At 43.1% G+C, this 19,681-nt stretch overlaps 1 protein-coding gene across 2 annotated transcripts in view; it reads left to right on the top strand.

Annotated features, from left to right (window-relative positions):
• LOC309400662 (cyclin-dependent kinase 5 activator 1-like) overlaps positions 1-19,681 on the top strand; it is a 67,464-nt gene that overhangs the window by 33,868 nt on the left and 13,915 nt on the right. Inside the window, exons 3-4 of one of the 2 annotated variants that reach the window (XR_014176687.1) lie at positions 14,401-14,545; positions 16,270-16,356. The gene's annotated coding sequence lies outside the window, so the exon portion shown is untranslated. Of the gene's footprint in view, positions 1-14,400; positions 14,546-16,269; positions 16,357-19,681 lie in introns of those variants that run through there. The other variant, XR_014176688.1, reaches the window with a different exon arrangement.

Here is a 19,681-nt window from a genome sequence, read left to right as displayed (position 1 = left end):
CAAGCCTTTTTCATGAATAATAAGGCACTCCATAACTACCCGCCATGAAGATAGTATTTTCCCGGGGGCCCTTGGCGTCTCATGGAAATAAACACCCAATTTTCGCCATGTAGACGTTTTTAAGGAACCCTTCTCTGGGTAAGTGGGGCAGTTCTTCCAAATATATTCTAAGAAATTGACCAATTCTTTCTTAGATAGAATAGGTAAAATTTTTCCATTATTTTTTAAAATAATAATTGAAACCTTGATCAGCTCACCAAGCTCATGCAAATGCGCAATCTGCTGTTTGGTTAACTTCCCCCCCATACTCACGAAGGGATCGTCGTCTCATGGACGGGATGCGTACGGCCTTTTCCAGGCGATGAATACAGGAGGTTCAAGGGACGTATAGTCTAGCTATCACGTCGGGACGTATAGTCTCGGAAACTATCACGTCGGGGTCACCAGTTGTAAGGATACCGCTGGCGGGCCTCCCATGAAACAGCCGAATAAGAGAATTCACACAGTGTTCTCGGGATGGAAGCGCACAGGTCTATCCCTGCACGTCCTTTTTATTGGTTTCAATAGGGTGGGTGGATACAAATTCATAAACAAGGGAACTACGTAAGAAAAGATACAATTTCATGTATGGAAAACTTCACACATACATATATCATTGGTTAGACCAGTGGTTCCCAAAGTGGGCGCTACTGCCCTCTAGGGGGCGGTGAGATGGCTTAGGGGGGCGGTAAGAGGCCAGGGGGGTGGCAGGGGGGCGGTAAGAGGCAAGGGGGACGGCAAAGGAGTGCTGGAGGTGGCCTCCTCTAGCGAGCTATTCAGAACAAGTTTGCTCACTCACCCCCGCCCATCCAGAAGCTGCTCGATCGCTCACTTCCCCCTCCCACCTGCACTATGCTAGCCCTGCCCACTCACTGATTGGCTGGCTCACCAATCACACCGCCCGCCTCTAAGAGCCCTATCTAAACCCAGTTAACTTTTTTCTGCTTGGCTTTCTGTAGATAGGGCTCTTAGAGGTGGGCGGGACGATTGGTGAGCCAGCCAATCAGTGAGAGCAGGGCTAGCATAGTGCGGACAGGAGGGGAAAGCGAGTGATCAAAGGGAGGCCATTTCGCCTCCCTTCGCTCCCACTTTGTCTTGATGAGGTCTCTGCAGCTGCGGGCGCGGACGGACGGAGGTAACCAGAGTGGTGGGGAAGCCCGGGGTGGTGGGCGAGCGAGCGAGCTGCCTGATCCTCCATTGCTCGCCTGCTCGCCCGCCCGGGCCGCTTTGGCTACCTCCGTCCGTCCGCGCCCGGAAGTTGCAGCGACCTCATCAAGACAAAGTGGGAGACGAAGGGGCCTCGGTGCCCTGCCTGATCCTCCTTTGCTCGCTCGCTATTTTGCCTGCATGGGGTGCCTCGGCGGAAGCCCTTTGCTGGCGGCCAGACCTCCCCTCCCCGGGGCGACAGCACATCCATGATCACTGTCCCAGTAACGCTGCGGCCGCTCGGCCTGCGAAGAGAGGGAGGGAGTAAGAGTGAAGGGTGAGGGAGAGCAGCAGGGGCTCTGCATTCCCCCCCCCCCCACCGGAGCCTTCCAAGAGGAGGTGGGGCTGGGGAATGTGGGGCGGGGAGGCGCTGTCTGGGGTGGGACTAGATGACCTCTGGGGGTCCCAACCGGCCCTTCTGACTCTGGAGACCAGAAGCAAGCAAGCAAGCAAACACACACACACACACACAGCAAAAGTGTCTGGTTTTGAATATAATCCTCCCTAGTGCTTGGGGAAAAAATAAGAGGAACATTTGGATATACATTTTGAATTAACTTGGAAAGAAAATTGCTAAAATCACTTTTAGTTGTGTTCTACATTAAGAATTCATGCAGTAGCATTTCTTGTTGAATTAGCAGAGTAATATTTACAACAGCCAGCTGATAGTTTTATCTGTCTTATAATGTGCGTGGGTAGAGGATTTAGGCATAAGTGCAATGTTTGCCTGTGATTATATAATAAATTCACAGTTTATACATTTGAATTAGATGTTTTTCAATTCATGTTTAACCTATACTTGATATACTTGTATTCAATACATAAGGTGTTAATTATGTCAATGGAAGAGATAGGAAACTGCATTAGTGATATATATGTCAATGCGTTGATTTGTACTAAAAATGTTTAGTTTAAAGAAGTTATAAGGAATCACAAATATGAGTGTGGAAAATGTAATGTAGTTGTGGATGACCCTTTGCATGAGTTGCACTGGAAAAATAAATAAATTAATAATAATAATAATAATAATAATAATAATAACAACAATAACAACAACAACAACAACAACAACAAACAAATGCAAGTATTAGAAATAACAACTGAGATGGTCAAAAATCGAGTAAAAAAAGTAAAGAATTGGACATCACCTGGAAAGGACCAATTACATGGTTTCTGGCTCAAATATCTGACCAGTTTACATGCAATGTTGGCCAGGCAACTGAATGAAATTTTACAAAATGGTCAAATTGATGAATGGCTGACAACTGGAAAAACATACTTGATTCAGAAAGATGCAACTAAAGGAACAATACCTGAAAACTACAGACCAATAACATGCTTGCCAACAACCTTTAAATTACTCACAGGCATTATTGCAGATAACATTATGGATTATTTGGAAACAAACAACATCTTGCCAGTAGAGCAAAAAGGCAACAAAAGAAGGAGTAGGGGCACAAAAGATCAGCTCCTAATTGATAAAATGATATTAGAAAATTGTAAGAAAAGAAAAACGAACTTGAATATGGTCTGGATTGATTATAAAAAAGCATTCGACTCATTGCCACATAGTTGGATCATAAAATGCTTAGAAACAACTGGCATTAGTAAAAATATTACATCCTTCACTGAAAAGGCGATGAAACAATGGAGAACTGAGTTGGCAGTAGGGAATGAGAACTACGGAATGGTTAATATCAAGCGAGGAATTTTCCAGGGTGATTCACTTTCACCTCTTCTATTCATCATTGCGATGATCCCACTATCAGTAATCTTTAAAAAAATGAAATTAGGCTACCAAACAGCCAAAGAAGCTGAAAAAATTTCACATTTATTATATATGGATGATTTGAAACTCTATGGAAAGTCAGAAATAGAAATCCAATCACTGAGAAACACAGTCCGAGTATTCAGCACCGATATTTCAATGCAGTTTGGCATGGAAAAATGTGCCACTGTATCCATAAAAAGGGGCAAAATCACTACATGTGAGGGAATTGAAATGCCCAATGGCCAACTAATTAAATGCAACGAAAATGAAGCCTACAAATACTTAGGCATTTTGCAGTTGGATAACATCAAACATGGAGAAGTAAAAACTATTGTCAGGAGAGAGTACACCAACAGAGTTAGGAAAATTGTGAAATCTAAATTAAATGGTGGAAATACAATCAAGGCCATAAATACCTGGGCAATACCAGTTATAAGATACACAGCTGGTATAGTTAACTGGACACAAGCTGATTTGGACATTTTGGACCGAAAAACCAGGAAACTAATGACAATGCACTACAGTTTACATCCACGTGGTGACACTGATAGACTATACCTGCCCCGAAAATCAGGTGGCAGAGGATTATTACAAGTGAAGCAAATAGTTGAAGAAGAAAAACATGCACTAGCTGATTATTTAAAAGAAAGTCAAGAACATCTATTAATCGAAGTAAAGAACAAAAATCTACTGAAGGCCCAACAGACGAAACAAGAATACAGAAAAGATGTGATAAAATCAAGAATGGAGAGTTGGCAGAACAAAGCCTTACATGGTCAATTTCTGGAAAAAATAAAAGATAAAGTGGACAGTAAAAAAACTTGGTTATGGTTAACAACAGGTACATTAAAGAAAGAAACAGAATCACTAATCCTGGCTGCGCAAGAACAAGCTATCCGAACAAATGCCATTAAGGGCAAAATCGAAAAATCCTCTGATGATGCCAAAGGCAGACTCTGCAAAGAAGTTGATGAAACTGTTGACCACATACTCAGCTGCTGTAAAAAAATCGCGCAGACTGATTATAAATTGCGGCACAATTCAGTAGCACAAATGATCCACTGGAATTTGTGCAAAAATTATAATATTAAAACAACAACAAACTGGTGGGAACATAAGCCTGAAAAAGTCACCGAAAATCAGATGGTCAAGATCCTGTGGGATTTTCGTATACAAACAGACAAAGTACTAGCGCATAACACACCAGACATCACACTGGTTGAGAAAAAGAAGGTTACAATCATAGACATCGCAATACCAGGTGATAGCAGAGTTGAGGAGAAGGAACATGAAAAAGTCGCGAAATACCAGGACTTAAAAATTGAAATCCAACGATTATGGCACAAACCAGCAGTGGTAATTCCAGTGGTAATCGGCACACTGGGTGCTATTCCAAAAGCACTGGAATTACATTTAAAACAGTTAAAACTTGACAAAATCACCATCAGTCAAATGCAAAAAGCTGCACTGCTTGGATCTGCACGTATATTACGTAAATACGTTACGACGTCCCAGGCCCCTGGGTGGGGCCCGACTAGTAATCAATGCCAAATCCGGCGAATCAACTGGCCGCTGTGATACAATCGTATAATAATAATAATAATAATAATAATAATAATAATAATAATAATAATAATAATAATAATAATAATAATAATAATAATAATAATAATAATAATAATAATAATAATAATAATAATAATAATAATAATAATAATAATAATAATAATAATAATAATAATAATAATAATAATAATAATAATAATAATAATAATAATAATAATAATAATAATAATAATAATAATAATAATAATAATAATAATAATAATAATAATAATAATAATAATAATAATATGATTCCCCAAAGAGGTAAAAGGCTGCATTTTGCTAGAGTTATTCTTCCAAACTGTTGAGGAGGGGGATTGGACTCCATTGTCTATATTTCCCTTTCCATCCCCATGGTTCTTTAGTGAAAATTATAACCCAAGAACATATAGATCTGTTAAAATGTTCCCATTCTCACTTTCCATATTGAGAATCCCTAGGTACCATGCAATAATCTCATCAAATAATTCAAGCAAATGTTGGTGACATTGAGCTGAAGCCAAAGTTCAAGAAATCGTACCAAGAGTTTTGGTTACATAAAGAAATTTCTGATCGCTATCCTGCACTATGGACAGTGGTTAAGAAGCTCCTTGTTGCATTTCCAACATCATATTTGGTGGAACATGGCTTCAGTGTGGTCTCCAAGCAAAGAAAATGACTCCAGATTACTGAATGTGGTGATTTAAGACTCCTGCTAAGTGACTTAAAGCCAGACATTGGGAAACTGGTATCACTTCATCAAGCCCATCCATCACATTAAGAATTTACTGAACAGTGAAGTAGTTACTAAATTTTGCTAAGTTTACTAAGTTACTAGTTACTAAGGTTCTTGATAAATGACTATCAGACTTTGAAAACCTGGTATCACTGGATATGTTCAACAATTTTGTTGAATTAACTAACTACAAAGGTTTTTAAATTGGATTTTGAATAAATGTGCAATTAATTGTTACAGTTTTGAATTTTACTGTTACTATCTTTATTCCTTCATGCAAATCACCCAGTCACATGACTCCCCCAGCCACGCCCATCAAGCCACGCCCACAGAACGGTCGTAAAAAAATTTGAATTCCACCACTGGGTGGGGGGCACTGAGGATCAGTTTGTAGCACCAAGGGGGCGGTGGACTGAAAAAGTTTGGGAACCACTGGGTTAGACAGTCAGAGATATCACAGTGAGGGATGGAATGTTTATCTATGAGCCCCTTTTTATTGCGGCCATAAATGAATTGTTATCTTCAGGAGATTCCTTAGTATCCTTGCATATCTCAGCCGAAGTGTGAGACTTTGAGGCGCCAAATAAATCAGAGAGTCCAACATAAATCAGAGGATCACAACACTCAGAACTGGCAGAAACCATTGGGACCCAGGTACACCCATCTACTGTTCGGAGAAGTCTGGCCAGAAGTGGGCTTCATGGAAGAGTTGCAGCCAAAAAGCCATACCTCCGACGTGGGAACAAGGCCAAGTGACTAAAGTACGCACAAAAACATAGGAACTGGGGTGCAGAACAATGGCAGCAGGTGCTCTGGACTGATGAGTCAAAATTTGAAATATTTGGCTGTAGCAGAAGGCAGTTTGTTTGTCGAAGGGCTGGAGAGCGGTACAATAATGAGTGTCTGCAGGCAACAGTGAAGCATGGTGGAGGTTCCTTGAACGTTTGGGGCTGCATTTCTGCAAATGGAGTTGGAGATTTGGTCAGGATTAATGGTGTTCTCAATGTTGAGAAATACAGGCAGATACTTATCCATCATGCAATACCATCAGGGAGGCGTATGATTGGCCCCAAATTTATTCTGCAGCAGGACAAGGAGCCCAAACATACGGCCAAAGTCATTAAGAACTATCGTCAGCGTAAAGAAGAACAAGAAGTACTGGAAGTGATTGCATGGCCCCCACAGAGCCCTGATCTCAACATCATCGTGTGTGTCTGGGATTACATGAAGAGACCGAAGGATGTGAGAAAGCCCACATCCACAGGAGATCTGTAGTTAGTTTTCCAAGATGTTTGGAGCAACCTACCAGCCGAGTTCCTTCAAAAATTGTGTGCCAGTGTACCTAGAAGAATTGCTTCTGTTTTGAAGGCAAGGGGTGGTCACACCAAATATTGATTTGATTTAGATTTTTCTTTTGTTCGCTCACTTTGCATTTGGACAATTGACAAAAATAAGCAATCATTATTTATATTTCTGAAAGCATTCTTTGTTTACAGCATTTTTTCACACCTGCCTACAACTTTTGCACAGTACTGTATGTTGTGATGATTAAGCAGCTGCTGGATTTGTTCAGCAGGTCTTGCCACTGCCTCCAAAGCTAGGCCAAAATCTGAGCCATTAAGAAGTGAGATACTGACTGTTAAGCGTGCTGTCCAGTTTGTAAAGGAAAACTGAGCCTTAGCATCATAAGAGAGGAAGGAAGGGCTCTTCCAAAGTTCTCCACTGCATACCATTTGCTTCTCTAAAATGGGTGTCACATGATACCACCATTTCAGTCTCACCTGGAGACACACACACACACACACACACGTTCCTCATTTCAGCATTGTGGTTGACTTCTGGAACACTTTACAGTAGTGCAGGGGTGTCAAACTTGCACATCAAGACTTTTTTCCCCTTCGCTAAACCGGACGTGGGTGTGGCCAGCACGTGATAGCATCTGGCCCGTGGGCTGTGAGTTTGACAGCCCTGCAGTAGTGGCTCAGACTAAATTCTGGTATGTGTTTGAAGAAGTCATTACCCTTGTTCAAAAGATAGTAGATCTTTTTGCCCTTCCTCTCCTTTTAAGAAAAAATTACAGGTAAAAACACAGTTCTACTCATATGGGTATGAAAGTATAAAACTGCAATTCTATGCATTTTTACATAGAAATACATTGCATTCAATGAATCAGACGTAGTTCTGAGTAGGCATGCTTTAGATTGCACTGCATGGGAAGCAAATGTGACTTGCTGTGCAAAACTATCTTGACCTGATAAAACAGTATTTACAGTATTTACTGTTTTATAATAAGGGAAAAAAGATTAGCTGACATACTTGATATAGAAGAGCTATGAGTGAGAGTGTAATAAGCTGCTATATGAAATGAACCTTTTAGAACAAAATCTATGCTTATAGCAAGAGGAAAAAGAAAGCCCAATCCTTTTCTGCTATTCAATTATTGCTTTACAGTAATACTATGTATGCCAAAAGCAGCTTTGTGACTTGACAAGTAAAATTTTAGAACAGTTGATTGCCAAAAAAAAAAACAAACCCCACCCAGCAACACAATAACTCACCATGCATAAATTTCAAGCAGATCTCCTCCTCCTGACTTTCACCAACACCCTCATTTCCTCAAATCAATGCATTTTTTTCTCAAGACTTTAGGTATTTTCTGATATCAACTACACAGTTCTTAATGTTCTAAACCATTTTTTCTCAAAGAAAAAAACAGAAAATAGTGTGCCATTTTTTTTCACTTGAACATTCTTCAAAATTACATTTTGGAAGTGGGAGAAAAAACAGGATGCGCTAAATTCTGTGTCTATGTATGTCAAAGTGTTTGGATTTTTTTAGTGTGCAATCCCTTCTGTAGATATTTGTTGACCAAAATTGGTATTATTGCTTATTATTACTTCATGTATAAATGGTCTTTTGTATGTATGTGTACTCTAGTGTGTTTGTATGTGAGGTTTATAAATGTGACAAGACTGTAAAAGAGCTGTGTGCGCCTGTAACTTAATCCCTCCCCCCCCCCTTTTATTTTTGTACTGTGCTGATTAAAAATAAAATGCACTGACCATGACACAGATGATTTTTGCAGGATTTTTTAAAATAATAATAATAATAATAATAATTTTATTTGATTAGCCGCAACCCTCTCCCGAAGGACTCAGGGCGGCGTACAATCAAACAGATAAAAAATACACATAAGACAAACATATAAACAAGAGAACAGAGACATATACATATGTGCATGGAGGAGGATGGACTTAAGTGAAAGACAGTTAAAAATACAATTTAAAATCCCCTAATAAAATTACCAAATTAAAAAACCCATCAGGAGCGTTACGAAGTTATGGTCGAGCCAGGCCAGCTATTTGGAAAAGGTGGGTCTTGAGCTTGACACGGAAGGAGCGGAGGTCAGTAGTAGTCCTAATATCCGGGGGGAGGTCATTCCACAGGGCTGGGCCCGCCACAGAGAAGGCTCTGCTCCTAGGCGCCGCCCCATGGCACTGTCTGGTAGACGGCACCTGGAGAAGTCCCTCTCTGTGCGAGCGGATGGGTCGTAGGGATGTATGGGGCAGAATACGATCCCGCAGGTAACTAGGTCCTGAGCCATGGAGCGCTTTAAAGATCGTAATCAAAACCTTGAAACGCACTCGATAGACCACAGGAAGCCAGTGCAGCTCGCGCAGGAGAGGTGTCACATGGGAGTACTTGGTACTCCCCATAATCACCCGCGCGGCCGCATTCTGGACCAACTGCAGTCTCCGAGTGCATTTCAAGGGAAGCCCCATGTAGAGAGCGTTACAGTAGTCCAGGCGAGACGTCACCAGCGCATGGGTGACTGTGCGTAAGGCGTCCCGGTCCAATAGGGGGCGCAATTGGCGCACCAGGCGAACCTGGTGGAACGCCCCCCTGGCCACGGCTGTCACATGTTCATCCATGGACAGCCTGGCATCCAGGAGGACGCCCAAATTGCGCGCCCGCTCCACGGGGGCAAGTTGAATGCCCCCAATGGCCAGAGATGGAATTATCTGGTTGAACCGGGGGGCCGGAACCCACAGCCACTCCGTCTTGGAAGGGTTGAGCCTGAGTCGGTTGTCATCCATCCAGACCCGTACGGCTTCCACACACCGGGACATCACTTCGATGGCCTCGTTGGGGTGGTTCGGGGTGGAAATGTACAGCTGAGTATCATCAGCGTACAGATGATATCCCACCCCGAAACCACGGATGATCTCACCCAGCGGCTTCATGTATGTGTTGAACAGGAGCGGCGAGAGGACCGACCCCTGTGGCACCCCACAAGTAAGGGAGCTTAGGGTCGACCTCTGCTCCCCTGCCAACACACGTTGCGTCCGGCCGGAGAGGTAGGAGCCGAACCACCGCAAAACGGTGCCCCGGACCCCCAACCCCTCCAGTCGGTGCAACAGGATACCATGGTCGATGGTATCAAAAGCCGCCGAGAGGTCTAATAGGACCAGGATAGAGGAGCAACCCCTATCTCTGGCCCTCCAGAGATCATCTACCAACGCGACCAAGGCCGTCTCAGTGCTGTGCCCAGGGCGAAAGCCGGACTGGCGCGGGTCTAGATAATCATTCTCCTCCAGATGACGTGGGAACTGAGAAGCCACCACACTCTCTACAACCTTCGCCAAAAAGGGAAGGTTGGAGACAGGACGATAATTGGCCAGCTCCGTAGGGTCCAGGGAAGGCTTCTTGAGCAAGGGTCTCACCACCGCCTCTTTCAAGGCGGCCGGGAGAGACCCCTCACCCAACGAAGCGTTCACTAGGCCCAGGAGCCAGTCGCGTGTAACCTCCCAGGAAGCCAGTACAAGCCAGGAGGGACACGGGTCCAGCAAACATGTGGTAGGTCGCAGTCGTCCACGCAATCTGTCCAAATCCTCGATGGCAACCAAGTCAAACTCCTCCCAAAAAGGTTTCTCAAGACTCGCCACTGGCGTCTCGACTGGGCCACTGAAGGGGACCCAATCCTTCCGGATTTGAGCGACTTTATCCAGCAGATATTTCCCAAACTCCTCTGCTCTACCCTGTAGAGGGTCCTCCCGCGGCCTCTGAAACAGAAGGGAGCGGGACACCTGAAACAGGGTGGCAGGGCGGTTCTCTGCGGATGCAATGAGAGCGGCACAATATCGACGTTTGGCCGTTCTCAATGCCACTAGGTACGTCCTTAAATGGGCTCGTACCTGTGCTCGGTCCAATTCGGATCGGGAGGATCTCCAACGACTCTCTAGGCATCTCTTGCGGCGCTTCATCACCCTTAGCTCCTCGGTGAACCAAGGAGCCAGGGTGGATCGTTGCCGCCGGAGAGGCCGCCAAGGCGCCACCCGGTTCAAGGCCCCGGTAGTCGCATTATTCCATGCGGCCACCAGGTCCTCTACCCGAGGGCGGGTCAGGGCTGCAGGAGGTGGCCCAAGCTCCGTCTGGAACCTATCTGGTTCCATCAAGCGCCTGGGGCGGAACCATCTAGTGTTTTCCGGTTCCACCTCCCCGCAGCGAGGGGTAGCACCAGGGAAGTCAAGTCGGAGGAGTGAGTGATCTGACCATGATAGAGGAGTGATGGTTAAATTCACTCCTCCCAGATCACTCAACCACTGGCGAGAGACAAAAACGAGGTCCAAGGTGTGACCTCCCTCGTGTGTCGGGCCCTGAATCATTTGAGTCAGGTCCATGGCTGTCATGGAAGCCATGAACTCCCGAACCCCCTCTGATGCTTCTCCCACCGACGGCAGGTTAAAATCCCCCATTACTAAAAGTTTGGGGGTCTCAACCGCCACCGATGAGATTAGCTCGAGGAGCTCAGGCAGGGTCGCTGATGTATGGCGGGGAGCCAGGTATACTATCAGCAGGCCCAACTGCCTCCCAGGGCCCCATTTCACAACAAGGGATTCACATCCGGACGTCTGTGGCACAGTGGACTCCCTCGGCTCTAAGTCCTCCCGGATAATCACTGCTACCCCACCGCCCCTTCCCCGGGCCCGGGGCTGGTGAAATGCTTGGTAACCTGGTGGGCACATTTCCACGAGGGGTAACCCTCCCTCGTGGCCCAACCAGGTTTCCGTTATTCCCGCGAGGTCCGGCTCCCCCTCCAAAATTAGATCATGAATGAGGGGGGCCTTATTGATAACGGACCTCGCATTGCATAACAGCAGCCTCAGGCCCTGGGCCTGCAAATCCTGACCACCTAGAACGCGGGGGTTGGTACAAGCGACCGGGTGTAACCAGCACCCACGGTCTCCCAACCGACTGCGAGTTGTTAATCTGTCCTCGTATCTGCCCCTCCCTACGACCGTTGGAATCAAGGAGCCCTGTATAGGAATGGTATCCTCTCCCCCCTCCTCCTCTCTGCTCCTTCTGCTCAAGACCCCACCTGGTGACCTGGCTTCGTCATCGCTCCTGATCTGACCCACCCACCCCCCAACCCCTGAACCCCTAAAAGAATTTAAAAAACATTTGACTAAAAACCCCCTAAGTCTCCGCTTCCTCCACCTCTCGGGATTAATGAATCCGTCATCAAGGTGGGCCCTTAAAAGGGCGGAGGGCCACACCTGCGAGAGGGGGGACTCCCGCAGCAGGAGCAAATCTGACCTCGAGTGTATACTGGGGGGAGCTGCAGCAAGGGCCAGGGTGCTATAGATGTTAATTAAGTCAGCAAGCCAGGTTCCACATCAGATGGTAAGTCAGTACGTGGATAATAAGTGGATGGTAGATAGATGGTGAATAGGTGGAAAGTAGATGGTAAATGGTGGAGGCCAAGAGGCAATCTGTGGTGTGGGTGGGCAGGCAGTCTAAGTAGATGTTTGATGGAGTTTGATGGTAAAATTGATGGTAAATTTGATGGTAAGCGGGTGAAAGATGGTGAAAGATGGTGAAAGATGGTGGGGGGTAGTCCCGCAGGCACACACAGTAGTCCATAGTTATAGATAGTCAAAATAACAAGTAAACAAGTGACAAGCGGGCGGGTTAGCCATGGCAGGTAGATGGCAAATGGCAGGGGTTGATAGATCCTTTCTCTTCCTGGCACTAAACCTCCTGCCCATGGAAGCCTCCTGCCAATCTCCTGGGCACAGACCTGTCCTGCCCTTGGTGCCACAGGGCTCCCTCCTTCTGCTGTCTGATGGTGGGAAGATGATGACAAGGAACACAGTGGTAAATAATGGTGTTTTGGGGAAACAGTTGAATTTTAAACTGGTTATTACTTTGATTCATAGATGTGGTCTCAGATGCTATACCTTAAACAAGAGTACATATTCAGAATCACAACATCTTTATTGTAACCATCTGGAGATCTCATATTTTAAACATATAGTTCAATAGAATTGGATTATATTTAAAAAATAAAAATGGATCATGTAATATAGGGGGATAGGGAAGAAGGAGCCTGAACACTTACATCAAATGGAACATGTGATTCTTGTATATCTAGCTCATACTGAGCTCTTTATCAGGATGAGCCATTAACAGTGCAAAACCGTTAAGCATACTTAGCTTCTTTAATAGAAAATCATGCTTAAACATAGAACAGTTTACCTCTCCAGTAGTTCACAGCTCTTGAAGCTGTATTTTTTGTTGCTATCCTAGGACAATTTAGTTCAGAAATTAACAAGAAATGGAAACTATAGCAGTATTTAAGTGATTTGCTTTCCTTTGTCTGGTGCAGCTGTCGGAAACCCGTGGCTCTGGAGCTGCATGCAGCTCTTTCATCCCTCTGCTGCAACTCCCTGTCGTGGCAGAGGGATGAAAGAGCTGTCCCCTGTTGTAGTGGTGGCGATGGCTGGAGTGTTAGTGCAGGAGTGAAGCACCCCTGTACTTGCCTTTACGCAGCAACAGGATTCTGCCTTCGTTGTAGTACATTTGCTGTTGATGCCAGCAAAGAGGGCTGGGAGAGAATGGCTGGGGCGGATATTGCGGGGTGGGGGCCATCCCCCAAGCCTGGCGTTCCTCCCTTGGGGCCAAGAGAAAGAAGGGTGGCATGGGGAACCACTCCCCCCAGCCAAGTGCGAAGCACACAAGCCCAGCGGACCGGGAGGGGGGGCAGCTGGCCCAGCAGAAGTGTCACCATTGGCGAGTCAGACGGTGGAGAGGCCTGGCTCGGCTCTCGCAGCGGGACACTGTTCAGCACCTCCAGACACGAGCTACCACCTTTGAAACGCAGCTCACCTTTGAGGCTGGGGGGGGGGGAGGGACTGGAGGCATCAGGGCTGCTTTCCCCCCCCTCAGCAAGCCGGGCCTGAAGGAGCACAGAGAGTTGCGGGCTGAGTGCCGGAGGGTCATAAGGCGTGCTCTGATGTCACCCCAACACGCGTTTCTAGCATGCGCTCCTCTGTCCCAAAGTGGGATTCGGGGGGGGGGGGGGAGGGAGCAGGGGGAAGGGTAGGGGGGCTTCTATGAGGAGAAGCCTGGCTGGCTTTCCTTTTGGCATGGGGTGCGGGGAAGACCCAAGAAAAATCCTATTTCCCCCAATAAATGGAGGAAATAAGTCCAGAAAGGGGGTGGGGGTGGGTTCTGTGTCACTGCATTAATTGGTTTGCCAACTTGTGCTTATATTCTGAGTTATACAGTAGACTGAACTGTTTCTTATCTGACAATGATTAATGCGCATGTCAGACATAATACGTCACACATTCTTTACTTCCCTTCTGATCTTCCATTCGCCTGCCAAGAGGACGCAGGCACATAACTCTGCCAAAAATGTAGTTAATTGAGTTAGTAAGATTTGTATTTTATTTTCTTTTATATTAAAGTGTTTTTTATTAGAACATGCTTCGCATTTTATTTCTGCTTATTCGGAAATATGCTGCTAGGAGAGCCAACGGTCCACGCCTCATTAATTCAGGGCGAAACTTCCCGACAATAATGGTAGCAAGAGGATGGTTATATATATGGCTTTTTCCTTGTTAGCTATTTCCAAGAGATAAGCGTAATGGGCCAATTAGGGAGAATGATTTACAATCGACTGAAGACCGATTCAATCACTCTTTAACAATGCTGAAGAAAAAGAAACAGAGAGGTTTCTCTTCAACACATTCCGATGGTTCCCTCCCCTCTGATACAGAGACAGAAAACTTTTCACGCTGGCTTCCAAGTTTCCAAACACCGATAACTTTGACAACCAGGCTGGATGAAAAATCAGCTATGGGAGAAAGATCTCAACAAGATGGGACTGTTCCAGGTCCAGGACATAAAAATCTACAACTGAGGTTAGTAGAACATCTCCCTTCTGATTATGCATGTTCCCAAATATCTCCTAGAGATTTTGAAACCCTCAGCGCCAGGCCAAAGCTCTCGCGGCTGCAGGGATTTCACTCCTACACACAAAGAGAAACTTATGAGTCTCCCCAGACTTCTGAGCAAGATATGGAAAGGTATCGTAATCACATAGAATTGTTTGAACACCAGCTTTTACAGGCCAAAATAGATTACACAGCGTTAGAGGCAAGTAAGAAGGGCTTTCCTATTTTTCAAATTTCTGAAAACGCCATCTTGCCTTCTTCTCCAAAGCCTAAGACACGCCCCCTGGAGGATACTGTGTCAGGCAAATCAGAACAGAGAGATGTGCACATGTCACAATTGCCACGTGATCTCCTTTGTTCTCCAATATATGCCATGCAGGCAGAAATATTGCAGCCAAGAAGTGAAGCTGCACCGCCATCTCCTGGCAGAAATAATTTACTAAAAGGAACCGACATGCATTTTAAAATTAACAAGCAATTTCAGGCAATGCAACAGAGTCTTTCACAAATGTCTGTAGACTATTCAAATATTCAGGCTGCAAAATATTAAATGCCTTCCCAAGCCCAATTTTCAACACCTCCTGATGGTGCACGTGGTTTTCCAGATGGAGCAAGGCAATACTTAATGCAGCAAAGGGAGATGTCTGCCCCCCAAGCAAGCCAAGTTAATTTTGCTGCTCAAGCATCAACTGCACCTGTAATACAGAGACCACAGGTCCGATTACAGCACCCCCTGGTTCAACAACCAGCCTTTTTACCCGTACAGCAAGTTGCTCAAATGCATATTCCTCAACAGGCATTTTCTGTCACTCCTTTGACTGGTGAGTCCAAATTAAAAATGTCGGGACAGAATTATAAAGCCTGGGTCAGTGAGGTTGCACTCTTGCTTCGCAGAGAAGGTACCCATTGTATGGTGTTTAATCCTCCTGCCCAACCATGGACTCCTGCAATAAGAGACCTAGAGACTAGGGCTTGCACAACATTATTGATGTCCATGGATACTGAATTGCAGGTTACTTTCCCGCCTGATGCAACAGCCCAACAAATTTGGGCCATTTTGGAAGATTGCTACAGGCCCATTTCAATTGAATCTTCATGTTTGCTCATGTCTGAGTTCCATGGTTCAAAGTTGAAACCTGGTGAACAAATTGGTGGACATTTGACCAAACTGAAAGGAATGAGAAGTGAATTGAGAGAAAGAGGTCATGTTATTGATGATATCCAAATGATCAGCATTATCATTAACTCATTGAATTATGAATGGAAAGATGCCATTGTAAAGATTAACCACGTGCCTATTGCTCAACGCACTGTTAATCATGTATGCAGACTTTTAATTGAGGAGGAAGCTATCAAATTAGCCACACCACATTTGCAATGGCCGCCAGCATCAAGAGCTCCAGCTAGACGTCCCTTCCGAGGAAGAGGCTACGCTCCAAGGATGCCAAGATGCTACATCAGCGATTGGAATGGAGTACTGGATCCTGTTCAAGACAAGAAGAGGCTTTTGCAAAATACCCAAACACAAACAAGATTACCTAAATCTTTTTTTGATATGATGGATGACTTTGAATGAGGGATATCTGGAGAGAACGGAATGTTAAAGAACAGGATTTTACTTTTTTTTCTGATAGGCACCAATCCCTTTCCAGAATTGATTTTATACTTATTACAAATGATTTTTTTTCCAGGGTAAAGAAGACTAAGATATGCCCCAGAACTTTAACAGATCACAACCCGGTCTGGATGGAACTTGAATATGGAGACCGACCCAGGAGGTATTGGAGATTAAATGAAAATCTATTTAGATATGAGAAAAATGTTACGGAATGTAAAAAACTATTGAAAGAATATTTTGCTTTTAATATGCATAAGGGAATATCAATGGAAATGGTTTGGGACGCAAGTAAAGCATACATGAGAGGCGTTAAATAAATCTGAACAATGTTTATAGGCGCAGACAAAGGGAGAAACAAAGGGAATTAGAGGAAGAGATAAAAAAAAAGAGCAGGAGTTAATGTCTAAACCAGATGATAAGAAGCAAAAGAGATAATTACTTTATTGCGAGGGCAGTTCAATATGTTAATGTCGGACCAGATAGCCACTAATTTTCTATATGCTAAACATAACACTTTTTGTAATGCCAATAAACCAGGTCGATGGCTAGCATATATGTTAAGGAAAAAACAAAGATCCCGTAATATAGAGAAAGTAGAATATAAAGGGAAAGAAGTTTTTCAACAGGATATGATTAAAAAGACTTTTTTAGAATTTTACACCAGATTGTATGCTGGTGACAAAATACAAGAGTCAGATATAGACCGATATTTGGAGAAAGAGAAAATTCCTATACTTACAGATGAGCAAAGGGGAAGATTGAATCAACTTGTAACTGCAGAGGAAATCCTCCTGGCAATTAAGCAGTTAAAAATCAGCAAAGCGCCTGGCACAGATGGCCTGACAGCAGTTTATTATAAAAAGTTATAACTAGAAATGATGGAACCTCTTAGGGAACTATTTAATAAAATTCAAATCGAAGGCAGGGTCCCACCATCTTGGAAAACAGCTTTTATTTCATTGACTCCAAAAGAGGAACAGGATCCTACCCAGCCAAAAAACTACAGGCCTATTTCATTACTTAATACAGACTACAAAATCTTTGCTAAAATATTGGTAAATAGGTTAATGCCAATTGCGCAACAAACGATTCACAATGATCAGTCTGGTTTTATACAGGGAAGGCAAATGAAAAGTAATGTAAGACAAATCATGAATATAATGGAATATTTGGGAAAGTATAACCAAGTCCCGGCAGTGCTTTTATTCTTAGATGCGGAGAAAGCATTCGATCAAGTCAATTGGCAATTTTTAATAAAAATATTACAAAAGATGCAGTTCGGAGAACATTTCATGCAATCTATCAAAGCAATATACCAGAAACAGCACAAATTATAGTTAATGGAGGCTTAACAGAATCTTTTAAAATTGAAAAAGGAACAAGACAGGGGTGTCCCTTGTCTCCATTATTGTTTATCTTAACCCTGGAATTAATAATAATAATAATAATAATAATAATAATAATAATAATAATAATAATAATATTTATTTCTTAGCCGCACCCTCTCCCGAAGGACTCGGGGCGGCGTACAATAAAACACATAAAAATACAACTATGGACAAAACATACATATAATATAGACGTATACAAAGAGGAGGTGGACAAATGGATGGAAACAATTAAAATCACAATATTAAAAATCCCCTAAATAAATTAAATAAATTACAAAAATAATTTGTTATTGAACAGAATACGTGGGTCTGACGAACTACAAGGAATTAAGATTAGGCACTGCGAATATAGAGTGAGAGCATTTGCGGATGACTTGGTTGTAACTTTAACTCAGCCGGGGGAATCAGTTATAGGTCTAATGAATATAATTAACCAATATGGTCAAGTATCTGGGTTCAAAGTAAATCTAGGGAAGACAAAGATGATAGCTAAAAATATGACTACGAACCAAAAAAAAAAGAATTAGAAAGAGTAACAGGATGTGAGATAGTAAAAAAGGTTAAATATTTAGGAATTTATATTACAACTTCAAATGGGAAATTATATAAGTACAATTATGAACCATTTTGGCATAAAATACAGAGAGAAATGAATAATTGGAAAAAAAACTACCATTGTCTTTGCTGGGAAGGATAGTAGCAGTTAAAATGAATGTCTTGCCCAAGTTTCTATTCTTCTTTCAAATGATACCAATACTTAAAAAAGACGCAAATTTGGAAGAATGGCAGAAAGGTATTAACAACTTTGTTTGGGCAGGAAAGAAACCGAGAATAAAACTTAAAATAATGCAAGATATACATGAAAGAGGAGGCTTAAAAATGCCTAACTTAAAATTATACCAAGAAGCAGCAGTTTTAGCAACAATTAGCGATTGGATTAACCTAACAGAGGATAGAATATTGAGGGCTATGATTTGGTATATGGCTGGCATGCTTATTTAATACACGACAAGAAGGCCGACAAGATCTTTAAAAGTCATATTTTAAGGAATGCCTTACTGTGTGTTTGGAAAAAATATCAATGTAGGTTAAACAACCAAATACCTATGTGGGGGGTACCTAGACATGCTATAGAGAATATAAGTATAGAACAAAAATAAGATCTAACTACATATGCAGAACTCCTTAGTATGGATAGAGGTGCACTGCAGTTGAAATCTTTGAATGCATTAAGAGATGAAAGGGTAATTCAAACCTGGTTCCAGTATGGTCAGTTACAGGCTAGATGGAAAAAAGACCAGAAATCCGGTATTCTCCAAAATGAGGATAACTTGATAAAACAAATCAGGGATCAGGGTCAAATGCACATAAAAAGGTTGTACAATGTATTGATAGAAATAGACTTAGAAACAGAATTAGTTAAAGATTGTATGATAAAATGGGCACAAAATTTTGAAGAACCAATAATGATGGAAACATGGGAAGAGATTTGGGTAAGAAATGTAAAATTTACACAAGCTCAGAACTTGAGAGAGAATTTCTACAAGATGTTGTACAGATGGCATTTAGATCCAAAAAGGCTAGCCTGTATGTATCCAAATCTACAATCTAAATGTTGGAGATGTGACTGTGTTAGTGCCACATACTACCATATTTGGTGGACTTGTAAAAAAGTTAAAGCATTTTGGATAAAAATATGGTGGGTTATTCAAAATATTTTGAAAAAGAAGATAAAGTTCACACCCCAGTTGTTTTTGTTAGGCATAGTTTCAGACTGTACTGTCATAGAGACTAATCTGATCTTGAACCTAACGACGGCAGCAAGATTGTTGGTGGCGCAATACTGGAAGAAGGAAGAGTTGCCTACTATCCAAGAATGGACGTTAAAAGTAGTAAACTTAGCAGAGATGGCCAAAATTTCAGCGTATTTGAAGGATCATTCGGATGAGAAGTACAAGCTGGACTGGAGAAGATGGATTGACTATATTCAAAACAAATACTGGACTAAAAAATTTCAGTTAGCTTATGAATGAAGGCATAAAGAACGTTACAAGCTCCATACACACCGGCTCATAACGGAGTCGCAGAACGAAG

Source organism: Natrix helvetica (assembly GCF_964273705.1).
Source record: "Natrix helvetica genome assembly, chromosome: W".
Lineage (NCBI taxonomy): Eukaryota > Metazoa > Chordata > Lepidosauria > Squamata > Natricidae > Natrix > Natrix helvetica.
Note: the sequence above shows the minus strand (reverse complement) of the source record. Positions and strands in the feature narration are given on the sequence as shown.